This window comes from Ambystoma mexicanum, chromosome 4p (genome assembly GCF_040938575.1).
Source record: "Ambystoma mexicanum isolate Mex_15411 chromosome 4p, UKY_AmexF1_1, whole genome shotgun sequence".
NCBI classification, from domain to species: domain Eukaryota; kingdom Metazoa; phylum Chordata; class Amphibia; order Caudata; family Ambystomatidae; genus Ambystoma; species Ambystoma mexicanum.
Genome location: NC_090927.1, coordinates 114890914 through 114899539, shown reverse-complemented (window position 1 = coordinate 114899539; position 8626 = coordinate 114890914). Strand labels below are relative to the sequence as shown.

Here is an 8626-nt window from a genome sequence, read left to right as displayed (position 1 = left end):
ATTACCAATGCTTGGCCATTCACTTAGCTCTTCCTTGTGTTATTTGCAGTAACACATGCAGTCTGCATTAATAGGTCCATTTTCATTGTGGATGGTTTTGAAGGCTGGCAGGTCATTTTTCCAGTGGGCCTTTCAGTTATGTTTGTTTGGCCTTTGATTAAACCCCCCAAATACCCATATTGCACCCACTGCAGCACATCTGTGCGTCCTAAATTACACAGAATGCAAACACACATCAACCTTCACAGGTCCGCTCATACCACAGTACACAGTTTACGCACAGCATTTTATCTGTCCCCCAGTGGCGCAACGACCATTGGGCAGATCAGGCTTTAGCCCTCCCTCTCCCTGCCCCATCCCAAAATTGTGGGTTATGTTGACTTGACCTACAGATCTATGGCAGGACTGAACCTGAAGCAGACAATAAACTGTGCCTCCAGCTGCACAGTTTTGATATGATATGATATGGCATTTGTAACGCGCCTATACACAAGTGTTTCAAGGCGCGTTACAAATGCCATTTCATATCATATCAAAGGCCCTGCAGTTATTAGCCAAAAGCATTTCATAGTTAGCAACTGTATTCGTATTCATACATTTTTAGGCAATTGAAATCATGATGGGGTCATAAATGAATATCATGTGAGTTATTGGAAGGTTGGGGGAGGGGGCAGGGCACAGCTCATTCTCACAGCAGTCCTTACATTTCTGGTTTCAGACATGAAGGAGAGAGTAAGCTGCTTGTAACCTTGAAGCTGCACCAGAAGTCTCAAAATGTGTAAAGTAGTTAGATGATCTCGCACAAGTAGGTTTTACCCCTCCCTCCCCCAATCTCTGAGGTTAGCCCCTAGTCCAACATTTGAGGGGTTTATTTTTTTGTTCATGTTTCGGGTATTTATAATGCGCCGAGGCACAACAAATCAAGAGGGAGGGGGAACTGGGAGGACAAACCAAAAACGATCCTACTAGTCCTTGTGACATTCGGAACGTGCAAGTGCATCCTGGTGCAGGGCAAGGGGCATCCCCATCTCCTCGCCATCACCCCCAAAATGCTTGCCTAGTTGCACCCCTGCTGTGCGCAGTGTACAATACCAAGATGACTCACGTCCTAGCAGGTCCGAGCATCATACAGTACGAGATTTCTCTCTCACACACACACACACGCAGGCAGGCACACGCGCGCGCGTTGCCTGCACCCTAACGTACTGGTAGTGTATTCTCTCACTCGTCCAGGCTACCCAAGGTACTCGGCGGGTCTCAGTGGCTACCCACAGCACACACCCTGTGGCGGGATAAGCGAGCTTCCTCGTGCTCTGCCCGCGTGCCCGGTGCACGCGGAGCCGTGTGACACCGGCTGCATCCCGCCGGCTGGGGGAGCGTGCTCTCCGCGCGCTCTGAGCCGAGCCCCGCACGCAGCCCGGCGAGGGGCGTGCGGGCCCGCCGAGAGAGTGTGCCTGCGACTGGCTGCTGCGTGGGATAACCCCCGGCCATCCTGCGTGCAGGCTCCCCTGGAGCGGCAGAGCTTCGTGGGCGAGACCTGCAGACGTGCCCGGCCGTGTGCGATGCCACTGAGAGGTGCCTGGGGGAGGACCTGACTGCACTGGAAAGCTGCCTGCGAGCTGCCTGCTGACGACGCACTGGGGAAGCGCCTTGGCGTGACCTACCGGCTCTGGAATCGATGCACTGAAGGGTTGCCTGTGTAGAGAATCTGCCTGCACATTGTGCACTCAAAAGAGCCTGTACACTCGCCTGCTCTCGATGCACTGGAAAGAAGCCTGTAAACCCCACCTGTTCGTGATGCACTGGGCAGATGTCTGTATAGGACCTGCCTGTTCATGTGAACCCCGCCTGCTCATGGGGCACTGGAAACATGCCTGTAACCCCCACCCCCTGTTCGTGGTGCCTTCGGAAGAAGCCTGTAAAACCTGTCTGCTCATGATGCACTTGAAATACGGCTGTAAACCCTGCCTGCTCATGATGCCTGTAAACCCTCCCTGCTCAGGATACCTATAAACACTACCTGCACACGATGTACTGGAAAGGAGCCTGTAACTCCTGCCTGCTCATGATAACCTTTAAAGGTGCCATTAAACCCTGCCTGTTCATGATGCACGGGAAAGATGCCTGTAAACCCTGCCTGCTCACGATGCCTGTAAACTCAGCCTGCTCACTATGTACTGGAAAGGAGCCTGTAAACCCTGCCTGCTCATGATGCACAGGAAAATGCCAGTAAAGTATGCCACGTCATGACGTACTATAAAAAAGCCTGTAAACTCTGCCTGCGCATGATGCTCTGGAAAGAAGCCTGTACCCCCTGCCTGCTGATGATAACCTTTAAAGATGCCTCTAAACCCTGCCTGTTGATGGAGCACTGGAAAGATGCCTGTAAACTCCGCCTGCCATGATGCGTGTAAACCCTGACTGCTCGTGATTTCTGTACACCCGACTGCTATGATGCCTGTAAACCCCGCCTGCTCATGATGCCTGTAAACCATGCCTGCTCATGATTCCTGGAACCCGGATTGCTTATGATTCCTGTACACCCGGCTGCTCATGATGCCTGTAAACCCTGCCAACTCATGATGCCTGTAAACCATGCCTGCTCATGATGCCTGTAAACCCTGCCTGCTCATGATGCCTGTAAACCATGCCTGCTCATGATGCCTGTAAACCCTGCCAGCTCATGATGCCTGTAAACCATGCCTGCTCATGAAGCCTGTAAACCCTGCCTGCTCATGATGCCTGTAAACCATGCCTGCTCATGATGCACTGGAGGAGTACAGTTTTGTGAGACTCCCTGGGGAGAGACAGTACATGGCCCTGGTCACCTGTGCCCATAAATTGGAATAACCAGTTTCAGATCAATACGCTTGCGAGATCGTCTGGAATCCGGCGAGATCTCTTGGAATCCGGCGAGATCTCTTGGAATCCTGTCATAAGAGTATCTAGAGATGTCTAGGCGGGAGTTCTGGGCCCGTTGGTCTGTGCGTGGGTCGCGGGGCAGGAGTGACTTGACTTGAGGGATCTGCCCTTGAAGGATTCCCCGAGGTGATCTGGTGTGCCGGGTTCCTGGGATCCGCCTGAGTGGGGTGTATCCGATGTTTGCAGGATGGCATGGTGGGATCAGGCGATGCTGGGATGATCGCTGGAGAGACCTGACTTTGCAGGTTTGTTGACAGTTTCTCCGCATGAGTCAGGCTATTCAGGGTCCTGTTGGGGGTCTGGGGATCCCATTTTCGGAATCCATTCAAGAGTCGAGGGGTTTGCAGGATGATGTGAAGAGCTTTAGTTGGGCGTGGTGTTAGGGGCGAGGTTTCTGTGCGCGGAGTCACGCGGAGAGATCCCCTGTGACCAGGGATCTGTTTTGCAGGAGTGGCTCGCGTCACTTGATCACTTTTTGATTCGCACTGTGTGGATCTCTGCTGGGCATATTGAATGGCTCTGGCCACATATGCTGGCAGGGGGGCTCCGCCCAGAACACTATTTGAAAAGTGTAGCGCTTCGTGTGGTGCGCGATGGAATCGCACCGCTGGAGGCACAACGCAAGCGTGTGCAAACTCAGGAGTGTGTATCCGAGAGGGCACGTCTGAGAGGAGGCGGGCTACTGGGGCACATGCACATGTAGGGTAGGTTCACCGGCAGAATGAGAGGCACAGATCGAAGCAGAGGCCACGAGGCGCTAGAGCAATATGCAGCGAAGACTAGACAGAGTGACAGAGAAAGACTGCCCCAGACTGACCTGCCACGAGAGTCGCATGTGTGAGAGACACGTGTGCCATTCAAAGGGAAGAGAGAGTGAGGGCTGCTCCCATAGAGGGGTAAAGCGTGGACTGGGAAGAGAGTGGGAAAAGCGAGGACAAGCAGACCAGACGCAGGACAGGGAGGTTCAGTGAAGAGTGGCAGAGGGCGCGAGAGTGGACACAGGCGGAGAGTGGGCAGCGGGGGGCAAAGAGAGTGGGTACCAGAGAGTGAACAACGGGAGTGGCTGGAGCGGGGAAGAAGCGTGGGCAAGGAGGCACCCTATGGCATTCAGATGGGGGAGGGAGAGAGAGATGCCAGGGGCCATCCCGCTAGAGGAGTCACACACAACAAGGCAGGGTGACTTCTCTAAGGAGGTACGGCAGAGTGACTAGCACTCACAGGCGACTGATTGACTGCCACAACAGAGTGACTGTGGGAGTGACTGCCACACACACACGGCAGAGGGACTGGCATTCACTGGCGACTGATTGACTGACGCGGCAGAGTGACTGTGAGAGTGACTGGCACGCATATGACGCTGAGTGACTAGCACTCACAGGCGACTGATTGACACAGCAGAGTGACTGTGGGAGTGACTGCCACAAACACGGCAGAGTGACTGGCATTCACAGGCGACTGATTGACTGACACAGCAGAGTGACTGTGGGAGTGACTGCCACACACACATACCGCAGAGTGACTGTCACTCACAGACGAGTGATTGACTGACATAACACCATCCACAAAGACATACACAAGACGGGGTGACTGGCCTAGGGAGATGCCAAACACACTGGAGAAAGTGACTGGCCTTTAAAGATATATTGTCACATTGACATAAGAGATTGACTGGCCTAACACGATATCCTGACACACAAACACAACAGAGTAACTGGCACAGTGAGAGCAACACGAGTGCCACTGGGGAGATGTGCCGCACTGGCAAGCACATGCGAAACACCTTCGATGCCAGACATGCCAGGGCAGGCTGACTGATGGGCACAGAGACTGGCACGTTTGGCTGAGGGTGGATGGCGTCAGGGGGGCATCGTGACTAGCACCAAAAGAGGTCGAGTATTTGTGGCACAGGGTGTGGACATATGACGGGCTGCCTCAAGAGACTGGGTAAAGGCTGGCACAGAGGAGGCATAGTGACCTGCGCCGTGGGCACTTGATGACTGCCACAGGGGACAGAAGGTGACTGGCACAGGTGGGTCAGTGCGACTGGCACGGAGGATGTATGGCGACTGAGAGGCGGCTCAGTGTGGCTGAGAAGAACGAGTGACTGGCAGAGGTCGGGCTGGGTGGCTGGTACTGACAGCACGGGGTGACTGGCAAGGAAGGAACCGAAAGTACAGGATGGTTGGCATGGAGCAGGTAGCGTGACCGGCACAGTGAGGCTGGCACAGATGCACCACGATGGTTGGCACACAGAGCAGAGTGATGTGGGCACAAAGCGAGGATGCTCTGGTAAGGCACCTGTGCCCCTCCTCTTGCGCACGTGCCTCCAGCAGGGCAAGTGGGACGGAGTGTGTACTGAGACACTCCTGGGCGGGGGGAGCGTTCCCTAAGCACGTGGCAGTGTGTGTAAGAGAGCCCCTCCCTCCCACCTCCATCCCGCCAGTAAGCAGCCCCGCGAGGGTGCCCCCGTCCGCGCCACTGGACACACCTCTCCCCGAGCACCAGTTCCCGGCGCATCTGGAAGGGACGCAGGGCAGCAGGTGGGCAGCAGGTGGGCCGCCCGAGAGCAAGGACCCCCAATGAACGGATTGAAAGGGTGAGGGCAGCGGCACTCGGGGGGAGTCTCGTGCGCAGGAACTGGGGCGACGAGAAGCGAGGGGCACAGGACAGCAGGTGCCCACCGTGACCGAGGATGGCACCCCCTCCACCCCCGAGATGGACACACAGCAGAACTTCCGCCCCCCGGGCATGAGAGAGCACGCAGCGCCCAGTGGGTGCCAAGCCTGACCATGCCACATTAGGATCCCGGCGCGGGAAGCAGCTGTTCGCATTTCATTTTGTGACAATGGCATTGCCCGTAATATAGGTAAACTTGGCGCACTTGGGCACTGAGCGGCACGGGGGTCCCCGGCGCCAGCTGGGCGCAGAGCCTGCCAGTGTAAGCTCCCAGGGCACGTGCGATGTTCGGCTGTGCGGAGCGCCAGCTGCGTGGTCCTCTACGGGACAAAGGTGCAGCCAGTCTCTGGAACGTGGTGCCCCGTGGGCACTTGAGACCAGGCGGTGCCAAGGGGCACAGAGTTGGCAGCGGACTTGGACACCGAGACGAAGACACGAGTTTGGATTCAATTCTGGGACCCCGTCTCACAGAAGCGCCCATTAGCCCACCATGCCCAGCCTGGCATGGTTGCAGCGCTAGGTAGGAGGGCACGTGCTTGTATTCTGCACTGGGTCGGGGGCAACTAAAAGTCTGGCAATTAATTAAACTGGCACCCTCCTTGGCATTAAAGAGCTGATGCTGCTGTGCGCCCGAGCCTGGCATTGCTGCACCATCAGGGCACCTCGTTGCGGTGGGCACGTCTTCTGGGCACACAGATGTTTGGATTTTGGCCGGAGAGGAGCGCTTTAAGGCGAAGCCACACTCTGCCACGTGGTCCCGTGGGCATTGCTGGACATGTGGTGCCCAGGGGGTTGGGAGCCCGGCGTGTGTGCGCTCTGGCACGGTTCGCGGGGCAGAACCCGGTGAGGGGGACACAGGTGTGGGAATTGAGGACGGCAGATGTTGGGGTTTCGTGTGGGGTGAAGGACTTTAAGGAGAAGCCGCGTTCTTCGGCGTGTGTCACCTGGGCAGCGAAGGACCTCTGGTGCCCGGTGGGGGCACACAGCCACGCACTGTTACCGGGTCGTCGCAATTACAAGGGGGCACGTGTCTGAATTCTGTTTTGAGATAAAGGCGCCAAAGAGAACTTTTACAGGTCCTACAACTCGGATGCCCTCTGCCTGGATGGGCAGGGGGTGCCCAGGTGCCATCGGACAGCTACTCGTCGCCCCTGCCTCCTCCATGCCCCCCGCCCCCGGTAGCCCCCATGCAGGCTAAGAAGAGGTACCTGCTGCTGCTGCTGAGCCTGGGAGCCTGTTGTTGCCTGTTGCTGGGGGGCTGCTACTTTCAGGGGGCCCGGGTCCTGCTCCCCACCACCACCTCCTCCTCCCAGGACCCACACTCCATGCCCTGGGTAGAGGCTGCCCGCCGGGACCCTCCCCGCTGGCCCCTCTGGGACGCCCCGCTGGGCAGCTACGCGACAGAGGACCCCCAGGCCCTGGCACCCGCCCCACGGGCACAGCAAGAGGGCACGGATGGACGCTGCCGCATGCACACTTGCTTTGACTTCAGCCTGTGCCAGCGCCGGGGCTTTTGGGTGTACGTGTACCCACCGGCCGGGGACGCCCCTCTGCCCTCGGGCACGTACAGCAAGGTGCTGGGCGCCCTGCGCGCCTCCCGCTTCTACACCCCGGACCCGGGCCGGGCCTGCCTGTTCGTGCCCCCTGTGGACACCCTGGACCGAGACCGGCTCTCGGGGGAGTATGTGGCGGGGGCACGGGCACAGCTGCAGAGCCTGCCACTCTGGCGGGGCGGCCGCAACCACCTCATCTTCAACCTCTACTCCGGCTCCTGGCCCGACTACGGGGGCGAGCTGGGCCTGGAGCTGGGCCAGGCCATGCTGGCCCGTGCCAGCCTGGGCACCGCGGCCTTCAGGCCGGGCTTCGACGTGTCCCTGCCGCTCTTTCCCCGCGAGCACCCGGAGCGTGGGGAGCCGCAGGGGGCGCCTGGCCTCCTGCCCGCGGCGCGCCGCCGCCGCTACCTGCTGGTCTTCAAGGGCAAGCGCTACCTGACGGGCATCGGCTCCGAGACTCGCAACGCCCTGCACCACCTGCACAACGGCCGGGACCTGCTGCTGCTCACCACCTGCCGGCACGGCCGTGACTGGGAACGGCACCAGGACGCGCGGTGCCCGCGGGACAACGCCGAGTACGCCAGGTAAGGCCTGTGCTGGGCGGGACATCTGACCCGCAAGCTGGACTCTAGGCGCTTCACCGGGGAAGGGGCTGTGACGCTCGCCACGTGCAGGCCCGGCTGGCGGTGCAGAGTACAGCAGGCGAGAGTTAGGCATTGCATCTCACACACATGGCATCTCACACGCAGGATGGAGTCTAGGCACTTCGTCAGGGCAGGGGCAGTGCCGCTCGCCACACGCAGGCACGACTGGTGGCGCAAGAGCTGGCATGGCATCTCACACGCAGGCTGGGGTCTAGGCGCTTCACCGGGGCAGGGGTTGTGCTGCTCACCACATGCATGCACCACTGGTGGTGCAGAGTGCAGCAGGCGAAAGCTAGGTATTGCATCTCACACACATGGCATCACACAAGCAGGCTGGACTCTAGGCGCTTCACCGGGGAAGGGGCTGTGACGCTCTCCACATGCAGGCACCACTGGTGGTGCAGAGTGCAACAGGCGAAAGCTAGGCATTGCATCTCACACACACATGCTGATGTCTAGGCGCTTCACCAGGGAAGGGGCTACGCCGCTCGCCACATGCAGGCACTACTGATGGTGACCCCGGGACGGGGGGGGGGGGCATGGGCAAAGCAGAGTGCAGCGGGTGACAGCTGGGCGTGACATCTCACACAGATGCTGGAGTCTTGGGGATTCACCAGGGCCGAGGGTAGAGGTTGTGCTGAGCCCCTAAAGGCACGAAAGATGGTGGCCTTGGGGCAGGGGTGACACATGGACAAAGCAGAGTGCAGCGGATGACAGCTGGGAGTGACATCTCACACAGAGGCTGGAGTCTAGGCGCTTCACCAAGGAAGCGGCTGTGCTGCTCGCCACATGCAGGCACGACCGATGGCGACCCCGGGGCAGGGGGAGAGG

At 58.6% G+C, this 8626-nt stretch overlaps 1 pseudogene; it reads left to right on the top strand.

Moving 5' to 3' along the window:
- The first annotated feature begins 1312 nt into the window (after positions 1-1312).
- On the top strand, positions 1313-8300 carry LOC138453048 (exostosin-1a pseudogene; annotated as a pseudogene).
- Positions 8301-8626: the final 326 nt, after the last annotated feature.